The following is a 23869-nucleotide window of genomic DNA, read 5'->3' as shown; positions in this document are numbered from 1 at the left end:
TGAACGACTATCCTCAGATATCAGACTTTTCTGTAGGTATTATGTATAGGTGTGAGCTACTGGAACCTCTCTCTTTGCTCAATTGCTATCCAGAGAGAAATGTGCATGGCAAGCATTCCGGAGGAAAAAGAATTGAATTCTTCCAATGAGCAATGGTGAAAATTCTCAGATTCTAGCCCAATGTTGGTGGATCAAGCCTGTAATTCTATCAATTCAGGAAGCTGTAATCTGAAAATTGCCGTTAGAAAGTGTATGGAGGACTGAGTCCTTAAGACTCTTTATCTACAATGAACCATCACAAAACCGGAAGTTGAACTGTAGCTCCAAGTTGTAGAGAGCCAACCTTCAGTGAAAAAGCTCAAGGAAAGCACTCAGGTTGTGAGATCAAGCCCAGTGACTACAAAAAAAAATAAGAAATATACCTGGGTATTCAGTATAAGTTTACCATTTTAAATATCACTTTCCCATTATATTTAGCTCTGTCATAGGTGCATGAATCAAAGGGGAATAAGAAGCTTGGCTAAAAAATATAGGCAGCATTGTGCGAGGGAGGGGGGCAATGCGTGTGTACATGCACATTTGTCAGTCCTGAGGCTTGACCCTAGGGTCTTCATCTCTTGCTTGGCTTTTTATCCATCAAGGCTGGTATTCTGCCACTTGATCTAAAGCTCTATTCCCAGATTTGTTTTTATTGTTAATTGGAGATAACAGTTGTACATACTTTCCTGCCTGTGGTGGCTTATTCTAAACCATGACTATTTTGAATCCTGCTGTAAAAAATGTGTGTGCACACAGCTCTACTATAACGCTGACTTAAATTTCTTCAGGTGTATATGTAGGATTTCCTGGGTGGAATTTCCACACTGATTTCTGTTGTGGTTACATTGATTCACTTAATTGGCAACACTGTGTAGAGTGTCTTTCCCCACCTCTTTGCCAGTATTTGTGTTTTCTTTGATAATAGGCATTCTCATTAGGCAGAGATGGAACTTCAACATATATTTGATTTCCATTTCCTTGATTGCTAAAGACATTGAATATTTTTCGTGTATTCTGGAGACATCTATATTTAATTTGGGACCTATCTAGTCAATACACTTACCTATTTATTGATAAGATTATTTGTTCTTTTCCCTTAATGTTCTTTGTGTGTTTCATATTTTGAGTCTATACATTCTAGACGTTAGGAATTCTTCTGTTACTCGAAAGGCAGGAGTTTAGGCTTATTTCACTTATTCTTACCAAAAGACACCTTGTAAGCTTCAAGTTATTTAATCTATGATTGATTTAAAAATGAGCTGACAGAATTAACTCTCAGAGTGACTGCCAACAAGTACAAGTTTTGAACTCAGAATTCAGTGTCTACAAAGAGAGATATATTTTAGTATTTTAAATAAAAAAGAGATGTATATTAGTATTTTAAATCAATAAAAGCTAATCAGCTACATTTTCTCAAAATATGTAATTCTAAATATTTCACTACTCTTCAAGGTAAAACTATTGCAAATTTTAGCACAAATTAACAATTTTACGTTCTATTTATTTCCTTGGCAATCATTCAAGCTAGCCAAATTGAAAAAAATACTATTTTGACCAGTTGCTGGTGGCTAACATCTGCAATCCTACTACTGAGGAAGCTGAGATCTGAGGATTTCAGTTCAAAGCCAGTCTGGTCAAGAAACTCTGTGAGACCTACTTCCAAAAAACCACCAGAAAACCAGAAGTGGTTCTGTGATTCAAGTGGTAGAGCGCTCTCCTTGAGCTGAATAGATGAGGGACTGCCCCCAGACCAAAAGGTCAAGGCCAACAACCAACCAAAACAAACAAAACAAGAAGAAAAAAAGAAAAAAACCAACTGTATGAAGAAGAAGAATCTCCAAGTTTTTATTCAAATTTTCAATGCTTGTGGCAACTGTTTTCATTTGGTAAAAAGTGGACAGCTTATATATGTCATTGTGATAAATTTGCTACTATTTGTTGCTTTTCTCCTATTTATAGTTTTATTCATCTAACATTATTGAAGATGAAAAATCCATGAAGGGCAAGACATATTATTTGGCAAAACTGGTCAGTTAAAATGACTAGTACATTCTAGTACTTTGGCAAAGAAGCTGTCATTTTTATTCCCTCCCCAGGATTTGAACAATGAAAAAAAAATGTCTTGACTTTTCCAAAAATTGAGTAAGATGGCTCATATTGAAATAATTAGAAGATAGTGAAAAGAAAGTTTAGGGTGCATATGTTTAATTTTTAACCTTTCTCACAAAAAACTTCCAAGAAAGTTAACACACATTTGTTATAGATATTTATATCAAAGAGCCCACTGCAGGTGCCTGACACCTATAGTGTGCAACTCAGGAGGATGCGATCTGTGATTGAGATTGGAGCCAACCTGGAAAAGCAATAATTGCATGGATGATGCCTCCTACTATTATATCATGTTTTTTCCTCCAATCCTCAAAGTGAAGCTGTCTCCCCACATGACCATCCTTCTGATTTATTGACATTAACTTTTTGATTTATGGTTTTCTCCAACAGCATGACATGTGCATGGAGGCAGGCCATTCACATCTGTATTCACATCTTTCTCTCTAGTTGCCTACAATAGTGCCTGGTCCTCACTGCTTAGTAGTCTTGTGTGGAGATGAGCCTGTTCTGCTCATAAAATCTCAAAGTTCAATCAGGAAAGTTCATCAAGCTGTGGTCTTATGGTAAATCGTCATTTCTTCTAAATATTATGTTTTTCTCCTTGTGTATCTAAGTCCACCTAAGGGTGAGATCAGTGCCTGACATCTATCGGTTGTAATAGCAAAGGTAGCTATGATATCATAGAAATTTATTGTGAAGCTTCAGGAAGACCTGATAACTGAAGCATCCAAATTGGTAGGTTCCCACATCCTGGAATACATTCCACATATCTGCAATCAAACCATCATTCATTCTCTGCTGGGCTCAGACTCATCGTATGTTTCCCTTCTCTATTTAAAATAATGAAAAATGTGTTTTTGATATGTTATTGAATTATTGAAATGTGCCTCCAACCAAAAAAATAATTCCATTAGTGGAATGTAAATATAAGGCATGGATAAAATCAATCATAAAAACTCCTAGGGAAAAGATCAAAAGTGGCAGCTACTACAAAAGTTGTTTCTTAATCTCAGCACTGGTGTCTCACACCATAATCCTAGTATAATGTAAACTAATGAAACTTTTCTTTTTGTACCAGTCCAGGGGCTTGAACTCGTGGCCTGGGCTCTGAGATCATTTGATGAAGCCTAGCACTTTACTACTTGAGTCATAGCCACACTTCTAGTATATTTGGTAGTGTAGTGGAGATAAGAATTTCACAGACTTTTCTACCTATGTTGGCTTCAAACTGTGATCCTCGATGTCAGCCTCTTGAGTAGGATTACAGGCATGAGCCACCAGTCCCCAGCTAAAAGTTATTTTTGTAAGATATAAAAGTTTACTTATACGGGGGAAGAAAGGGGGAGGGCGACAGCGGTAGGGGAGGGCGAGGGCGAAGGCAGAGCCTGAGGGTACCACACACCCCGCACCAGCGCCTCGTGGCACACCCCACTCTCCTCCCATGGCTTGGACGGCTGCAGTCCTCTTGGTCCTCGTGGTCCTCAGTGGCCTGTGCAGGAGCAGCGGCAGCAGCAGGCAGCCAAAGCGGCCCACCTACCCTGCAACCCACGCCTGGCCGGCACGACAGCAGGTGATGGAGTAGCTGGCCGCCAGTGTAGCAGAGAAGCACTGAATGAGCCAACCCTGCCGTCCCAGAGGAGCGCACTCCCGTGCCGCATCCATCAGGCCCGCCGGCTCAATGAGTGAACAGAGTATCTGTCAGGGAAGAGCTGCTGCATTGGTTTGTGATGATGCCAATAAAAGTGGGTGCCAGCTGTGGTTCAACTGGGTTCAGCAGAGTTCATATCTATCACCATACAGGCAACAACACACTCAGAGTGCTGGGCAGGAAGATCCAGGATCATCAGTTGGTGATCAGCTGTGCCATCCCCAAAGGATTAAAGTATAATCAAGCAACACAGACCTTCCACCAGTGGCGAGATGCCAGGCAGGTGTACAGTCTTAACTATGGCAGCAAAGAGGATGCTAATGTCTTCGCAAGTGCATGATGCATGCCTTAGAAGTGCTGAATTCACAGGAGGCAGGACCAAAATTGCCTAGATAAAATTCACAACTGCCTGATCAAGTTCAAAATGGCCCATGCCAAGAAGAGTTGGACATCCAAAGAAGACAACTGCAAGAACAGAAACGTCAGAAGGAGCTGGAGAGGGACAGGCTGGAGACAGAAAGAATGGAGAGGGAAAGACCAGAGAGAGAAAGCTAGAGTGAGAGAGGCTGGAGAGAGGTTGGAAAGAGAGAGGTGGAGCAGCTGGAGCGGGAGCAGATGGAGCAGCTAGAGCAAGTGGAATGTGATCAAGAGAGCAGAGTGCCGAGTAATGCCATCTCTGCCTTTGTGGAGACCCCTGTAAACTCTGAGCTGGGAGACCCCTCTGCTTCTGAGCCAGGCTTTCAGGAAGCCTCTCAGCTGTCGGAGGCTCCAGCCCCGCAGGGTGTTATCCTGGGACCACCTGCACCTCCATCTCCTCCAACACTCCCACCAGGTCCAGCCCAGGCCTCTGTATTCTCTCCTCCCCCAGAACCTCCTCCTTCACCCCCACTGCTATCCTCTGGCCCTCCTCCCCCATGCCCTCTTCCTAATCAAGCCCCTCTCCTGTACCACCTCCTGCCCCTCCCTTCCTGCATCCGGATTTTTTTTTAAGGATCCTTTTCAGAAAACAATCGTCCTTTAACTGGACTTGCAGCTGCGATTGCTGGAGCCAACCTTAGGAAATTGTCACGGGTGGAAAATGCCTCTTTGCACGGTGTTCACAGATGTGAACTCCGTGTCAGCTAAAACAGACATGTGTGGTGGAAATGGACCCGTTCCCTTGGCAAGTAGCAGCTTAATGGAGGAAATTAGTCTCCTGATGGCCAGAAGGAGGAGAATGGCCGAAAAGGGATCAACAATAGAAGCAAAAAATGAAGAATCAGAACCTGTAACTTCTAAGGTCTCATCAACAAGTACACCTGAACCAACCAGGAAACCTTGGGAAAGAACAAATACAATGAATGGCAGCAAGTCACCCGTCATCTCCAGATGAGATTCTCCAAGGAAAAATCAGATTGTTTTTGACAACAGGTCCTATCAGCCATTATAAGTCCACACCCTTGTCCCAGCCCAGTGCCGACCGGGTCCAGACAGAAAGCCTTGACTGTGACAGACTGAAGCAGGATATTTTAGATGAGATGAGAAAAGAACTAACCAAGCTGAAAGAGGAGTTCGTTGATGCAATCAGGCAGGAGCTGAGCAAGTCAAATACTGCATAGAGAAGCAAACTAAGCAGAGATAAGACTTGAATCTGGAGAAAAACAAAAATTCCTACAAACAACTGTCAACACCCCCCCTACAGTTACGAGCTATCAGAAGAAAGTGGAAAAGGAGTCAAGGGAAAATCCCCATCCTCTGAAACCTTCTTAAGTTGTGACTCTGGCGATCATCTGTTTTCATCTCCGTTTGCTGCTGCTTTGACCTTTACTGCAGGATGAAAAGAGAGTTATGTATGAGTTTCCATAACATTTATGCAGAAAATATAAACCAATCAGGCAAGATCGCCATGCATTGAGATATTTTCATGTTGAAATAAAACCACACATTTCCCACAACCCACTGCTAAAATAAAGAGTAGAAAGGCTCATGAAGTTCTCCCCCCCTTCCACATCCTCCCCTCTTTGAGTGCTGAGGAACTGAGCAAGCTCTGCTTTTGTATTGCATGTCTCTCTCTCAGGTTTGTCTTCCTATCATATTTGGTATTCCATGACTAATTGAGATCAACGCTATGTAGGTTTAGATCTTAAGATGAGGAACAAATAGAATTGTACATGTTTTCAAAGGATGACATTTACAAGAAAGTGTCTGTAGATGACCAGGTCCGTCGTGAGTGATTGTACAGTGATAGGAAGTCCAAGTTAGCCTTTAGTGGTTAATTAGAGAAGAGAGCATTAAGGACTTTCTTCAATTTTCAGCCTCCTGAATCTGGCATAGCTCTTCTCTCCAATTAACTTTCCCACAAAAGCCAAACGTTATGGTTAGTCCGATGTATGCACTGAGAGAGCATCTGAAATTCAATTTCTACTCCCAGGCCAAGCAAAAATGAAAAAAATAATAAAAATAAAAGGAGGTGGAAGCAAGCACATATTAAAGTTTTAAAATGACCCAAATGTTGCTGGTCATGTGTGTAATCCTTACTACACAAGAGGCTGACATCTGAGGATTGCAGTGTCAAGTCAGCCAGGGGAGGAACCTGCTTGAGACTCTTATCTCCAGTTACACAGCACAAAACCTTGAACTGTGGCAGAGGTGTTAAAAACACCAGCATTGATTGCGAAAGCTAAGATATAGGTCCCAGAGTCAGAGGTGAAGCCGCAGGACCAATAAAAATTTAAATGGAGAGAGGATGAATAGAGGATGAAATCTGTGGAGCATGCGTCAAAGTTAGCCCATACAAGAAAGTCCATAAGGCTTTCTCTCTGTGTGCATCTGTGTGCTATCCTATGGCTTGAGAATGTTTTGTTCAAAGATAGAGCTCCACCACTCCCAACTTTTCATTGATTAATTGGAGCTAAAAGTCTCATGGACTTTCCTGCCCTGGGTGGCTTTGAACCATGATCCTCAGATTTCAGGCAACTGATTCATTCGGGGCTTTGCATAAGGCTCATCTCCTATTAACTACCAAGAATTAAAAAAAAGTGGAGTTGAGCTGTGACTTAAATGGCAAACTGGGTAATCACTTTTTAGGACAGCACCTAGGGCGTTAGTTCAAGCACCAAGACAAAACAAGTATATCTACAAGCTTTCCTTTGGCTCATTTGGTAAGCCACTAGTCTTGAAGATAAAGCTCTGGCATTGTATCCAATCTCTGATTTGTAGCCCCATGACTAGCACATATACAATAAAAATTTTTTAAAAATGCAAAAAAAATTTTAAGTGGAAAAAAGAACATATTAACATTTTAAAATGAGCAATGGTTTTGTGGTTCATGTGTATAATTGGAGTACCTCAGGAATCTGAAATCTGAGGATCAGTTTGTAGCCAGACTACACAGAAAAGTACATTAGAATCTTATGTCCATAAGCCAGAAAAAAAGCTAAAAGCTGAGCTGTGGAAGTTGTAAAACATCATCCTTGTGCCAAAAAGCTAAGAAACACAAGGACACTTGTGGTTCTGTCTTGTAATCCTAGCTACTCAGGAGGCTGAGGTATGAAGATCACGGTTCAAAGCCTTCCTGAGAAGGAAAGTTCATGAGACTCTTATGTCCAATTAACCACCAGAAAACCTTAAGTGACACTGTAGGTGAAGAACTCGAGCATTCACCTTAAGCTGAAGCGCTCAAAGACAGCACTCAGGCCAAGAGTTCAAACCCTACCCTCCGTAAAAATAGGTAAGAAACAGCAATGAGGCCCAGAGATTAGGTCTACTGACCGCAATAAAAAAGCATTGAGGTTGAAGGGAAGAGCTGGTTAAAAATATTAAAATAAGACAGAGGCTGGTTGCTTATGCCTGTAAATCCTAGCTACCCAGGAGGCTGAAATCTAAGGGCTGCAGTTCAAAGCCAGACCTACCAAATGTCCATGAGACTTGTGCATGTAATTACCAGTACGAGGAATTGAACTTGCCCTGTTTTACTCAAGGCTAGAGTCCTACCACTCCAGCTTTTTGGTGATTAATTGGAGATAAGAATCTCAGACTCCGGCTGGGAAGTTGGCTCAGTGGTTGAGTGCTTCTTTGCATGCATGAGACCCTGGATTTGTTTCCTCAGAACCACATATACAAAAAAAGCCGGAAATGGTGTTGCAGCTCAATTGATAGAGCGCTAACCTTAAGCTGGAATGCTGAGGGACAACGCCTAGGCCTACTGCTCAGGCCCCACAACCAATGGAAAATAAAAGAACCTCAGACTTTGCTGCTCACACTGGCTTCAAACCAAGAGCATCAGATTTCAACTTCCTTACTTGTGCTGGGCTTTGCCTGAGACTTTTCAAAAAGAAAGAAGCTGGAAGTTGCGCTGTGACTCAGTTGGCAGAACTGAGCAAAATCTCTGAGGCAGTGGCCAGTCTCTAGATTGAGAAAAAAAAAAACCATAAAAACTTTCAAAAATAAATAACACAATGTAATACAAAAAATGTTAATATGATGCAAAGGAAAACTATGTTTCTTTTAAATGCAGCAAACAAGAACACACTACAAAATTTCAAAATAATATACTGAAAGTAAGGGGAAAGGAAAATTTTTAAAATTCATGCAAATATTAAATCTAAACTGACATGACCAAAATCTAATGTTATCAGAAATTTATCTCTTACTTTTCTCTCACTTGTAAATGCTTACAAGCAATTGTCCCTCCAGTTTCAGCACTAGTATGGTGATTTGGAAATGACCTTTCTATGCAGCCTTGTCTGAATAGGGATCTTCCTTCTTTAGCCTCGAGTTAAACTACAGCCACTGCCCTCATTTTAATTCACAAATCCTTTAAAACTCAACCTCAATATTCAAATGATGGGTCATATGTAAAAGAATGAATAAACATCAGAGATCCACCAGAGATCCTCTGAGGAATACAATCATAACAGTAGAAGAGCACCAACCACTCAAGGCAGGTAACAGAAGGAAGATTTAGCATTTCTTTTTTTGGATGTGCAGGGGGTTGAAAACAGGGCCTTATGATTGCTCGGAAGGAATACAATTCAGTGATATTAATTATATCCACACTACTTTGTAACCATTACCTCTGTTCATGAACTTTCTTTTCAATACTGATGGAATCCACACAATCATTGAGTATTAATCACCCCCAATGACCTGCCCCAGAAACTTTTAATCTCCCATTTTTCTCTTATGAAATGGTTTAGTCAATATATTTCACATAATAGATTATTTTTGTGTCCATCGATGACATATATATTAATTGCAGCCTTTTGTGGATGAGTCATCATTTATGCATACCTCACGTTTTATAAACCTATTCATCTGATAGACACTCCAGGTGTTTACAACTCCTGACTATTGTAAACATTGCTGATGTTATCGTTGGCATGTGAGCTACTGGTTTTTGTTTTCAGTTCTTTTGGGTATACAATGAGCAACGGAATTGCTGGGTCATGTGGTAATGCTATGCTATGTTAGAAGAATGTGTCAAATTCTAACATAATTGCTATATCACTTTCATCACCACAGAAATGTACAAATGGTCAGCAAAATGTACAAAAGTATTTCAAATCTTCCACAGCTGTGCCCTAAAGGATCATTTTTTTTTTACTTTTTACTTGGTTTTATTTAGGCCATGCAGGTCTTGAACTATGTAGCATTGTCTAGAGCTGAAGTGAGAACAATACCAAATGCCACTGACCCAGCCTCCGAAAACATTTATTCTGGTAGTCATTTTTTCTAGAGATAAATTTTAGTGATTATATGCATGTTAACTCTTTTAAAATAAGGTTTTGAATTTTAAAATGACATATAATTGTAATGACTCTGTGTACCATCTTTATTATAAGAAAAAATATATTTACTAAAACTATAAAAAGACAAAAAGGGTTTGAACTATCTGAGTTAGATGTCAGCTTCCCAGCAGAAAAATACATTACAATCACAGTCTGATAAAGACCCAAGCGAAATAACACAATAAGAGCTCATCTAAAGTAAAATGAAGAGCAAGGACTGGGGCAGGAGTAGAGCACTTGCTTACCAAGCAGCCTCTGAATCAAAACCCCAGTACTGCCAAGGGATAAATAAAATATTAACACTTAAGAAAAGGTGCATATTATAGTATGATGGATGACATAGAGGTACACACCTGTACCTAGGCAGTAGAATTATGAAGTTAAGAACAGTCTTGGCTACATAATGAGACTCATCTTGAATAACATAGAATAAAATAAATCAAACTACATTTTTAAAGACTAAGGTGTAGTTTAAATATAATTCAAATTGTTTTGCATGTGCAAGGAACTGATATAATGCACAAAAATTATATGCTTTAATAACTACAATGTCAGTTTATCAGTGCAGTACAAGGTGCCCCTTGTCTGGAATCCATCCTAAGACAGTTGGTCCACCTGTCTTCTGGGATAGACTGAGGGCGTTGCTGGGCAAACTATATTTTGATCTCCATTCTTGGGTCCCACTTACAAATCTTTTTTTAGTAGACCCCCTACAAATCTCTCGCATCCCAATAACAGCCTCCTGGCTTTCAAGTGAGGTTATCTTTGATATCTCTTAGGGCTCTCCACTCTTGGCTGGATCCGCTCTGTTCCTAGGCCCAAATTCAGCTGCTTGTTCTGAGAAGAGTGGTAGCTATTTTGCTAGCCAACTCTGTCCTCTGCCATCTCCTCCTCAAATTAGTCTTTGGTATCAGTATGAATCTGCTCAGATGGTAGAGCCAACCTGGGCTGGCTTTGAACCCTGATCCTCAGATCTCAGTCTCCCTTGAGCCTGTCATCATTTCTTCCTTCGAGGAATATTTCAGGGGGATAGAATAGCACAGCACCACATACATTTGTAAGGAATTGCCCCGGGGTGAGCCAGATGCTCAGACTCAAACCACTGACCTTGATATTGCCTTTGGTGTCCAATAGGATGTTGTTGGACTTAAGGTCGCATGTGATTCTGTTTTGGTATAGGTGTTGCACAACACTTACAATTTGTATGATGAGCCTCCTGGTTTAATCCTTATATTGATGGCAGGATTTTCAGATCCACCCCAAGAGGTATCCCCTAATGGCGAATTCCATGATGAGATATACATACTCTTCCTTCTCCATCACTTAGTACAACCTAATGATGTGTTTGTGCCATACCGTCTTAAAAATGTTCACCTCATTCTTTATCCAATGATGAGGACTCTCACTTCTAGAGTATTTTAAATGCCACATCCTTGTCTGTGAGTTGGGGATGTGCCAGCTTCACTTGTCCATAGATACCTTTGTGGATGAGCTCTTTCACCTGGTATTGTTCGGTGATCTCTTCCTTCAAGGAGCTTGAGCTTGATTCTTTGTGTTCTTCCATCTTTCTGCTATTATGGCAGGTAGCAACCCTACCTAAAATAAACTAAATAAAATATTCGAAAACCCAGAAAAAGTAAAAAGAAATACCAAAATCCAAACAACAACCAGTCCCCACAAGCAAAACAATCAGCTTTGAGTCAGTCCAGCGTGTCCTCAAGCAAGATCTCCCAGATCAGTTAACTGACATAGGTTGGAACATGGTGGCTTCCTATATATCCTGCATGGCCTCACACCTTGGAGCAATCACAACCAGGCATAGTGATATCATGGAGGAAATGGACCAATCAGAGTCTGGGCCAGTGAGGTCCCAGAAATAGTGGACCAATCACAGCCTGCCAAAATTGACACTCTACCTCTTAGGCCTCAAAGACGGTTACTAAGGACTCCAGGTGGGTTGGAAGTTGCTCTGGTCTTTATCATGGCATTTCTGAAACCACTAGGACAGTGGTCAAAATCCTCTGATTTTCTAGAGGACTACTGCATATCATAAATTGCTTCAGTGGTAACACTAGCTAATAGCCTCCGTTCTTGATGGCCACTTTATCCTATGTCTTGTTCCAGCAATGGCCCTGCACAAGGCCTCCCTCCTTCTCAAGGACACCTGTGTCCTACAACTTCCTCCTGAGAGACAAGTTCCAGGCTGGATTTGAGCCACAATCCTCACAATTCACCTTCCTGAGTAGTTAGGATTATAGGCTTTAGCCATCGGTAGGTACTTAGCTCATCTCTTACATTTGGAAGAAGTATATTTGTTAGAAAGGTGGGTTTTCGATATGTCCTTTTAGCACTTTAAATTTGTTGCCCTTGCTGTCCAATAGTTAACCTATTTTCTCATGAGAAATTTTTCATAATAACATTGAAGATCACTTGGGTGTGATGAGTTGTCTCTGTGCTTTGGGAAGTTTTCTGTCTTTATTTAATTAAAATGTGCCTTAGTGTGGACCTGGGTAATTATGTTAATTGACTTTTTGAGCTGCTAGATTCCTGCATAGAAGGGTTCATGCGTTCAATCAAAATTTGGAAGGTATTGGTTATTATTCCTTCAAATACTATGTATTACTTTTTTCCCTCTGTACTTTAAACATATATACATTATACATATATATTCAAATTATATATTTGAATATACATATACATACCTACATATTTATATTACATATACATTTATATACATACATTTATTATCACACAGCTTCCACTTTTGTGATTGTTTATGGTAGGAAGTTTAATTGATCTATATTAGAGTTCAAAGTTTTCCTCTTTATTTCTAGATAAAAATATGCTTTTCTTGGCAAGGATATTGAAACAGCATCAAAGCACAGCTAGACTCTCTCTCTCTCTCTCTCTGATTTCCCACCTATGTCAGGATTTTGAGCACAGGGTCATTGCTTATTGGGTTCTTCTAGTGTGTGCTGTGATCTTTTGCAATGTCATGATCTGATTCAAAGGCCACGAGGTCTGCACCTGGAAGAGGAGCTGCTCCAAAGTCAACCTGCATGGATGTTGCCTGCCTCTGTCTTGATGTCAGAGCCCCTGTATCCACTTGGGAGGCCTTAGCAGATGCCCCTTTGACAGGACTGTTGGCTAGTGACTGTGGACAGCACAAGGACAGCCTCTTGTTTTACCTATCAGAAGTTTGAAGTGGAGCCTGGGGGTGTTCTTCTGTTGGAGGATATGCTTGGAGCAAGGCAGGGGTTGAATAAGCCTCACTGTGGCCTGAATTCTGGGGCACAAAAAAGGCCAAGTATTTCTCTGGGCTCTTTTCAGAATATATGGGCAGGTTCGGGAGCAGAACCTGAGCTCAGGGGGCCCATAAACACAGGGTGGGCAATGAAGCTGGGAGGGGCAGGGCTGTCCAGTTTGGCATGGGGCAGATGATGAGCCTGTATTAGTAGTCTGCTGGCTTACAAATGAAAAGTGATGCGTGCTTGCTACCCAGACATATCCCACTAAGACTGGTTGCACCAGAGAGTCCCATGCTAGTGGGGGGAAACTGCTAAAGACAGCAGTAGATGGACCAGGAGCAGTTGGCGCTCTTTGTGGGCAATTCAATGCTGGCTCTGGCAGGGGGAATCTGAAGGTTCCCTAACTCTGCAGATCTAGGGATACATGAGCCCAAGCAGACACCAGGCTTGACCAGCTGCACACTGGGCAGGCTGGTAGGTGAAACCTTGCTGGTTGGCTTTGCAGAGTCCTCAACCTGGCACACCTGGCAGCACAAAAAACTGCCTAGCATCTCCTGAATCATAGAACTTGGAGGCAGCACCTCTCGTAACTTGGACATGCAGTGTCCAGCTGTCTAGAAGCTGCTGTGGTCAGTGCAGGTCTGGAAGGAATGGCAGGCCTGCTGCTGGAGGGAGCAGATGCCCCTTCCAAGGCATCTAGGGAGAAGGGGAGCCCCTGGAAATAGGCTGGTCTGTCCTGCCCAAAGAGAACACCTCCAGTTTGTTTGACTGTTTGGTTGGATGGAGGGTCTCCCCTTGGGGACAGTGGTATTAGGAGACTGTGTTGTTGAGATTATCCCAAAATTAAACCAGTCACTGAGGGAGCAAAAGAGTAAAGCTTGCTGAACTGCCCATAGCAGGTGGAGTTAAGGTCATGACAGCTTCTCTCTTGAAAGATCCCGAGGTTTTGTCACCAGAAGACAAGTAACATCATGCTGGCATGGAGTCTAATGGTTTTAGGAAATTTATCAGAGAGCCTTACTTGGCTTGTATGTCACTCAATTGGGCTCACACTGGGTGGGGAGTTTGGGCTTTAGAGCTGGGCATGACAGCTTGATCTTTTTGATCCAACACCTTCTGGAAGGTGTTGGAATTTTAGGAGGTATGAGTACATTATGAGATTATGTGTGTTCCTCTGAGCTTCATCCTTGGTTTGTGACAGGGATGAGCCCTCCCTTCCTGCTGTCATGGTGCCCTCAGGGTGTGGGTTGGTTTCTGGAAGGTAGAAAGGATTAATGTGCCTTCTAATCCCTGAGGCTCACTAGGAAGGGCTGTTGTTTGCAGGGAGGAATGTGTCATTGGGAGGTCTTTATGTTCTTTGAGTAAGGGAATCTACCTACTTCAGAGCACATCTTGGCTTTCTCTCTAAATGTTTAATTTCTGTGGAAGACTGGTACCTAAAGGCCTAAAAGTTTAAGGCTCCAGAGGCTTTCTAGGTTTCCAGACATATCCAGGGATCCAGGGCTTGTTCTTTTTCATCTTACAAAGACAGCTCTAACATCCTCCCTTAGTCATGGTATACTGAGCCCTTTGGCTCTGGCAATAATGAGGAAAGACAGGCAGGGCTGTTGCTAAGGAAAGCAGACAGGGCTGCATTGTTGCTGAGAAAAGGCAGGCAGGCCCTCTCTTGTTACATAGTTTCATTTTATTTCCCATTGTTGGTAAATAAAGCCTCTTGATTGGACTTCAGGAGCTGTCCACAATCATTTCTCCATTACTTTTCCCTGCTCTTACCATACTGCCTTTCCATTTAAATTCAGTTTTACTTTTAATTTTTGTCAGAAGCAAAGAGGCAATTAAAAAATCTATATGTAATGTTAATTTTTATTCTTTTTTTGGAGGGGGAAGTCGTGGTCTTGAACTCCTGGCCTGGACGATGTCCCTCAGCTCTTCACCTCAAGGCTAGAGCTCTACCACTTGAGCCACAGAGCCACTTTCGGGCACTTTTCTGCTTATATGGTGCTGAGGAATGGAACCCAGGGCCTCATGCATGCAAGGCAAGCACTCTACCACTGAGCCACCTTCCCAACCCATAGTTTTTATTCTTGAATTACTAAAATTCATGCAGAACATGTCAATTCAAGCAGCATAAAATGGCAGACGGCATGAGTTTGATCTCTGTCCCTCTCCTGTGGCTCTCTTGCTCTACCCTAGGGTGACCACTCCTACTAGTTAGTTATGTATCTCTGCATTTAAACCAAATGTGCACAAAGGAGAAGCTATTAAAAATAGACTAGCCCACAGTTACCCAACGTCCTCCAAACCTATCTTACTAAGAGGCCAAATTTCCAATTCACACTATGGAGAGTCAAACTTCTACACTCAGGTTCAAAGACCTGAACCAAGTCTGTGCTGGAACCACATGACTGAAGTTGGTAGCTCATTTGTTCACTATGGAATAAGTCTGCAATAGCTGGAAATCTGCTCTCTGCCTTTCCCACTAAGTCACAGTGTCAGGTATGAGAACTAAGGAGTTACACAGGCCATTTAGAGGTTACTAGACTTTGGGTTTTAAGTTTTGTAATTCCAAGTTTCACTTCAGATCAAATATTGGGCCTGCACAGCAGCAGCCCAAGAGAAAATGATGTCCAGAACTTTTGTAAGTGTCTCAGAATATTTGAATTTGCTTTTATTGATTTATCTTTTTTCCTACAATGCACACCTGTGGTCAAATGGGGGCTTTCTTATGGCTTAAGGAATTTTTTATAACATCACAATGAAATTGAAATACACAGCTATAACTCTTTCTCTAAAGGAATACTGATGGATTTGGCCGTAGGAGAGTTCAAGCTGATGAACTCCAATATTCTAGGCAGAGGTTCTATTACATAAGTTCCCTACTCCAACCTTTGTTCTTCACTTTGAGCATATCAGCACACTGCCTTATGGATTTCAAGAATGCAGATGTAAACTATCTGTTAAGAAACTGTCTTTGGAAAGGATGATGCTCTCTTTTCTCTCACTCTTATAGATGTTAATAACCCGTTTCATGGAGCTGTATGGCATAAGGCATTTTGCTACAGTATCAGATGATTCTGAAGTGATACCACTATTCTTTTAACATCAATCATTCTATATTTAAAGAAAAAGACTTTGAATATCTTGAGTAAATTGATGAGGTCTTTAAAATCCAAAAGTTAGAGCAGCTGTTCAGATTTTGGATTCCATGAAGTATCCTACTGGATTTAATTTTTAAGTGAGAAAACAGCTGCTTTCATGACCCACCTAACTATAAAACTTTCTTGGTCTTAGTTACATTGCATTTTAAGGTAAATGACAAAAGTGCCAACTTATTGACTTTATAAGGGACTCAGGATAACATAATTAAATAGTTGTCAAAAGTTACTGAGTTGAATAGAGAACGTGCTTAATTTATATTAAAGTAGTAATGTATTGCAATTAATACAAGGATGGATTTTATTAGTAAATATTGAAAAGGAAAAAAAGTATTTCTATAGGGGATTCATCCTGGCAATAGTCACTTTGCAGTAGGCTGATCCTTCCTGCCTTCTTTCAAACGCATGTTATTGTTATATGTTATTATTCAAACGTGTGTTATTGTTTTAGTTCCTCTCAAGAGCTATAGGGCTAATCTTGGATTCCATTAAGAAAACACCAAAGTGCATACTGATATTATAACTTTTTATTTATTTATTTTTTTGTTGGTCATGGGGCTTGAACTCTGGGCTTAGGAGCTATCCTTCAGCTCTTCAGCTCAAGGCAAACACTCTACCACTTGATCCACAGTGCCACTTCCGGTTTTTTGGTGGGTTATTGGAGAAAAGAGTCTCACGGACTTTCCTGCATGTTCTGGCTTTGAACCGTGATCTTCAGGTATCAGCCTCCTGAGTAGCTAGGATTGCAGACGTGAGCCACCAGTGCCCGGCTCTGATATTACGATTTTTAAAGACCAAAAATGATTTATTGTATGTTTCCAACAATACATAAAGTCCATAACAAATAAAGACTTTAGTGTTATTTTAAGCAGTTGTGTAAGGGGGTTATAATTTAACAAATATGGACACCTCATATGCCTTAACTAATTCTTTGAATTTTCTCTTTATTGTCAAGTTAAAAAAAAATCTGGATCCACTTTAGTGAAAATTTCCAATTGGAACCTTTGTCATGTACCCTCTGCACCTAAAAATACATAAGAATTCACTTTGTTTTTAAATTGTTGGAGCAAGTTCCAAGACCTGCACATATGTAGAATGGAAGCCACTGGTGTATGTTTGGCTCCTGCACATGGCCAGCGTTCTAACAGGATCACACATGAGGACATGGATAGTACTGAAGGACAAAATTTTGGGATCAAACACTAGGACCTGGCAGCCACTAAGGACAGAAGGCATTGGCTGATGCCCTTGTAATTCCTGCAACACTGCCATGGCTGTAGCAATGGCATCATTCTGTGCGCCTCGCATACCTGTAGAAACCTTGGCAACAGTCCTACAGGCTGAAGACTAAAAGAGCCAGTGGGTTCATGCCAACCTGTGATTGGTCCATTGCAGCCATTGTAGGTGGTCTCTGCAGTCCATTAAAGTGCTGGGATTTCCTGGTGACCTGCTGGACTCAGTTCTACATTGAGTGTGTGGTATTTTTTTTTATTTGGAGGGGGGCTATGTTTTGTTTGGGTTTGAGTATTTCCTTTTGGTTATTGCTCTGGGGTTGTTATTTGCTTAGCTAAATTTAGGTAGATTTCCTTCTTGCCATCCTAGCAAAAGATGGGGGAACACAGTGAATTATCCTCAAGCTCTTAGGAATAGGAGATTTTCACTGAACAAGACAGTATGAAGGAGATTATTGGCTATGGCAGGAGATTTTCCTTGAACAATACAGTTTGAAGGAGGAGATCATTGACTATGGTAGCAATGGATATGTAAAATTGGCCTAGCACCACCTCATAGACACTAAGGTGGTAATGAAAATAATCCTAAAAGGAGAGTTCAACAATTGTCAGATCAAATATGAGATGGACAGGCCGGGATTGTGGATCAGTGGTAGATATTTGCCTCGCATCCACAAGAACAGAAAAAGCTGGAAGTGGTGCTGTCGCTCAAGTGGTAGAGCACTAGACTTAAGCTGAGGAGATCAGCCACAGTGCCTAGGCCCAGACTTCAAGCCCTAGGACCCACAAAAAAATAAAAAAATTAGATGGATATTATTACGTTTTTCCATCACTCACACATGATTAGGTCATACCAGGTGAGGGAAAAGGATGAGCATCAATATCTGGCAGTGGAACTGGCCATCTAGAGACCTCCTGACATATATGTGAAAATCATAACACCTATTCAAGAATGAAGTAACGAGATTGTTCAGATTGTGAGTACTGTGCATTACTTTAATGAATATATAAATGAACACTGAGACATTAAACCCAATAACATCATTTTGGATGACAAAGGCAATGTGAAGGTCAATGACTTTAGCATGAGCATGAGGATTTCCCAAGGGTAGTTGCTGAAGGACATATTTGGTACCTTAATTTTGTCCCTATAAAATATTCCTGCATGGAAATTACAATGGTTGCAATGTAGACATCTGGTGTTTGGCAGTCCTCATTTGTATTCTATGGGGATGGCACATTTCCCATTTGAATATATGAATTTTAGCCAGATAGAGGTAATTGTCTTGGAGGTCATATACATTTCTCCATTCACTTGTCTCCAAAAGAACAAAATATCATCTTGAAACTGAAAACTGCAGACCCAAAGGAGAGGCACAGTATGGAACAAACAATAAAGATTGGCTCAACCAAGTTGAGGAATATTTCCTCTGTCCTGATGAGCTACTATGTAATAAGCTAAACCCTATTATTCTTGCACTCACATGTGATGGGGTACAGCCTGCCTGATATGTACAAATCTATATTGGACAGGACATTCAAGGAAATCATTAAAGTAGAATGACAGCAGTGAAATTAAATCAGTGCCTTCAATTGTTTCAGTGTGCCCATCTTCTGCAGATATATAGTATGTACATATGTATATATTTCACAAATATATTACATATTAAATATGTTATATATAATTATATATGCGTAAATATACATAATTTTGGAGATGGAGTTTCATGGAATTCTCTGCTTTTGCTTCAAGCCAACATTCTTCTCATCTGAGCCTCCTTAGGTGCTAGGATTATAGACTGAGGCCAGGCAAAATATTTCCTAATAAATGCAACAGAGAGCCTGTCTTTAACTTCCAAGGAACATTAGAAAGTGAAAGATAGTAGAATGATGAATGTAACATAAAAGACTTAAGTCCTTGTAAAATTTCCAAAACTTATTTCATACAAACATTAGGGGACAGTGTTACTAGATTTATCGTTTACAAAAAGATTAATAAAAACTTAAACACAGATACAGATCCCAGGTGGAAGTGTGAAAGTAAGTGGAAGGCCCATAAATTCAAGTCCTAGTACTGACCCATTACCATATATAAAATTAATTTTCTGTGTTTTATTATAAAAATACTGTACAGAGGTGTTTCAGTTACATGAGCAAGGTAATGAGTACATTTCCTATCAAGCATTGTTGCCTCCTCCTTTTTTTTCCCCCTACCACCCCTTCCCTCCCACCTAAACAACTACCACTCCCAAAGTTGTAAAGGTCATTTTCAAGGTAGTGTCTTGTACATCAAATTTTTACAATGGGTCAACCTGTATCCTTAATTAACTATTTTGTGTTTTCCCTTACCGTCCCCAAATTAGAGAAGTATATGTACAAGATGCAGGTTACCAGAATCAAATATAGTGAAAATAGGGTTTATACCATAGGGGAGGAATATACAAAGCAACCAAAAATCACATGATACCTTATAAATAGGTTAGAAACAATAGCAAGAAAGGGAAAACTCCTTGCTTCCCTATCTTGAGGTTTATTTCACTTAACTTCATCTTATCTGGTCATATGTACATAGATTTTGACCTTTTCTGCTTGTCCTAGACATGTACTAGTTATTGCAAATAAGGGAAACCATGGGACCTATGTTTCATTGGACATGCCTTACTTCACTTAATATATTTTTATCTCAAGACTTTCCATTTCCTAACAAATTGGGCGATGTCATTTTTTCTGATGGAGGCATAGAATTTATATATATATATATATATTATATATATATATTATATATATAATATATATATATAATATATATATATAATATATATAATATATATATATATATAACATTTTCTTGATCCATTCTTCTACTGAAAGGCATCTGGTTTGGTTCCATATCTTAGCTATGATAAATAATGTTGCAATAAACATAGCTGTGCTGGTAGCCTTAGTATGGCCTTATTTGTGATCAGTTGGGTAAATGACCGAAAGTGGGATGGCTGGGTCATAGGGGAGCTGTATGTGGAATCTTTTGAGGAACCTCCATACCGTTTTCGAAAGTGGTTGAACAAATTTATACTCCCACCAACAATGCAGTAGAGTTCCCTTTTGGCCACATCCCTTCCAGCATCTATTATTATATTTCTTATTTATAGCTATTCTAACAGGGGAAAGGTGGAATCTCAATGTTGTTTTGATTTGCATTTCTTTTATGGCTAGAGAAGTTGAATATTTCTTCATGTGGCTATTGGCCATTGTTATTTCCTCTTCAGAGAATTTTCTCTTTAAGTCTTTAGCCCACTTATTTATCAGGCAGTTGTTTATTTGAGGATTTGTTGTAGGGGTATTTAATTTTTTGAGTTCCAAGCATGTTTTAGATATGGGACCCTTGTTTGTTGTATGGCTAGTGAAGATTTTCTCCTAATCCACGGGATTTCTATTGATTTTGCCAGCTATGTCCTATGCCATGCACAAGATCTGCACTTTCATGCAATCCCCTTTTGTGCAAACTTTCTTTGATTTGTTCTGTTTCTGGGTCTCCATTAAGAAAATTTCAGCCTGTGCCAAGGAGAACTAGGGTTTCTCCTATTCCTTCCAGTAATGTTTTCAGGGTGTGTGCTTTGACTCTGAGGTTGACAATTAATTTTGTAGGCCAGAACTTATTTTTTCCCCATCCTTTGTGTTCATAGGATTGTCTGTATTATGTGTAAACAGGCTGCTCTACAAGGTATCTTTCCATGTCATACAGTAGGTATTACATGGCTCTATGTAAGTATTGTATAATGACATACAGCTTTCTAATGACTTACCTATAAAATCTATTAATGTTAATTAATTGTCATGAAGAATGCCAAACCTCCATTTTTGTGTCCATCTCTGTCCTTGTTCTCCCTATTGTTTAACAGCTTATTTCACACTCAGCATAACAAGCTGGCACATGGAACAGACATGAACTCGATGGATCCTAGCTGTGAGATGGCCCCAAATACAGAAAATATCAGAATCAAAGAGATTGAAGCAGTTGTCCAAGGTGCCTAGTTTATGAATGATTTCGGCTTCCAATGGTCGCACCTGCCTCTGTCAGAAGCCTGTTGATGGTCTGTCACCATCAAATCTCACACTGAAGCTTAACTTCTCAATGTAGCAGTGTCAGGAGGTGGAACCTTTAAGAGAGGTTTCAGTCATAAATAGATTAATGTCATCTCATCAACTCTGAAGGGACTAACATCATCGTCATTCTAGCACATGCCATGATGCCAAGGTCCTCTGTGGTATGATGCACCTAGGGGGCCATAGCCCATGTGCTAGCATGCTATTTAGACATTGCATTCACTATTATTGTGATTGAAATAGACCTTTTTTCCGTATGAAGTATACAGCTTCAAGGATTTTGTTGAACCATGACAAAATGGACTGAGATGCTATTCTTTTTGTCTTTTTCATGGAACTGAGGAATAAACTGAAAGCCTTACACTTACTAGGCAAATACGCTACCATTTGTGCCTGCATTCCCCCAACCATTTTTTTTTCTTTTTCAGTTGGCTTTTCATATAGTCTTGTGCTAACTTCACTCAAGCCACCCTCATTACCCCATCCTCTTATACCTCTAACTCTCAATATCTGGGATTATAGCCTGTGACACCACAATTTAACCCTTATAATATACTATTCCTTTGGGGAAAGAGATACAGACCCCTGAGAAGCTTATGTGTGTTTGTTTGTGTGTGTGTGTGTGTGTATTTGTGAACTGGTCTTGATGATTTATTTTGTACTGACGGTGAATCTTCCTGATGATTCTGCATTCTAATTCCTTTCACTGAAAAAGAAATGCTTCTTTGCGTGCTAGTGGCTCACAACTGTAATCCTAGCTCTTCAGAATGCTGAGATTTTGAGATAACACTGTTAAGCCAGGTGAGTCAAAAAAGTCCATAACACGCTTATGTCCACTTAATCACCAAATATGTCAGAAGAGGAGCTGTGGCTTAAGTAATAGAGTAATATTCTCGAGGAAAAATAGGAATAGCACCTAGGCTCTTATCAAGGTTAAGGACCAGCACCCATACAAAATCTACAGATAACACTTGTGCTATTACAATGAGTTCTTTTGCTATTTAAAGTCACAATTATGTCTAATGGATTATCTGTACAAGACAGTTGCAGCAAAATTCTTGTGTTTCTTCATAAGATATGTTCTCTCTGGACCATCTTTATGCCCCATTTTTGTCTCTGCAATGATGTCTTGATTTTGAAATAGAGGAAAATTTCAGTGATGAATTTGTTCTCTGCATCTCTCTCTCATCCATTATTAACATGTTCTCTCTTTTTTTTTTTGACAATCCTGGGGCAGGAACTCAGGGCCTGGGCACTGTCACTGAGCTTCTTCTTTGCACAAAGCTAGCACCCTATGACTTGAGCCACAGTGCCACTTATGGCTTTTTCTTTTTATGTGGTACTGAGTAATTAAACCCAGAGCTTCATGCATGCTGGACAAACACTCTACCACTAAACCACATTCTCAGCCACATAATCTCTTTTTAAAATATATCTGTCATGTTTACCTCTGTCTCATCTCTGAAGCCACTGCCACTGCTCTTGAATCTATCCTGTTTTACTCCTAACTGCCTTTCATTCCCTATAACTGCTGAATTGTTTTCCACTCCACCAAAGGAACTATCTTTCCTTTTCTTAAATTTCACACTTCATAGGCTAAAAATCAAAGAATAACTCAACATTACCAGTGTCTGAAATTGAGGACACTTAGAATAGTAAATAGCTTTTTCTACTTAGGTTTTAAGCTGTGGGGCTTCAACTCTGGGCCTGGGCACTGTCCATCAGCTCTTCAGCTCAAGGCGAGTTCTCCACCACTTGAGCCACAGTGCCATTTCCAGTTTTCTAAGTGGTTTATGGGAGATAATAGCCTCTCAGCCTTTCCTCCCATGGCTGGCTTTGAACCGGGAGCCTCAGATCTCATCCTCCAGAGTAGCTAGGATAACAGGAATGAGCCACCACTGTCCAGCTAATAAATAGCTTTTTATGTGTATCAGGTGATACACAAGTCAGAACCTTGGGATATCTTTTATCTTCCAGTCTGGGAAGGATCTAAGCCCACAATATGCCCTGCTAGACAACAAAATTAAAGAGATTCTACAAATGTAATTAGTTCCCACATGATTTGGGTGTGAGTTACTTCCAAGGAGTGAGTGCAAAATAAGGCGTGAGTGCAAAATATGGCCTTTCTAGAAGTCAGTGACGCCAACAGAATGAATCAAACAGTAAGGAGAATATGTTTGTCAATAAAGTATGGAGGTGTCTAGGAGCTGACAAAAGTGGTTGTATGATAGGGGACGAGAAACACAGTCTCACAACCACAGAACCTAAAGCATACCAGGAATCCCTTAAGCTTGGAAGAGATCCCTACATTCCTTGAGACTATAGCCTGGTGGCCCTTGATAGAAAGTGAGCAGCTGCTAGAGACAAACTACACCCAAGCTACCAAACTTATGTCCTACTATTGTTGGTATTTAATGGACAAACAAATACATTTGTGGTAATTTGCCACATATCATGACTAAATGTATGCATCTGTCAGAGTACTGGTGCCTCACACCTGTAATCCCAGCTACATAGGAGGCGGAGATCTGAGGATCCAGATTCAAAGAGATCTCAAGCAGCAAGC

At 40.4% G+C, this 23869-nt stretch overlaps 1 pseudogene; it reads left to right on the top strand.

The window, feature by feature from the left end:
- Positions 1-3826: 3826 nt before the first annotated feature.
- Positions 3827-5459, top strand: LOC122097283 (annotated as a pseudogene).
- Positions 5460-23869: the final 18410 nt, after the last annotated feature.

The sequence above is a fragment of the Dipodomys spectabilis genome, unplaced genomic scaffold, assembly GCF_019054845.1.
Source record: "Dipodomys spectabilis isolate Male_0828 unplaced genomic scaffold, ASM1905484v1 ptg000421l, whole genome shotgun sequence".
NCBI lineage: Eukaryota > Metazoa > Chordata > Mammalia > Rodentia > Heteromyidae > Dipodomys > Dipodomys spectabilis.
Note: the sequence above shows the minus strand (reverse complement) of the source record. Positions and strands in the feature narration are given on the sequence as shown.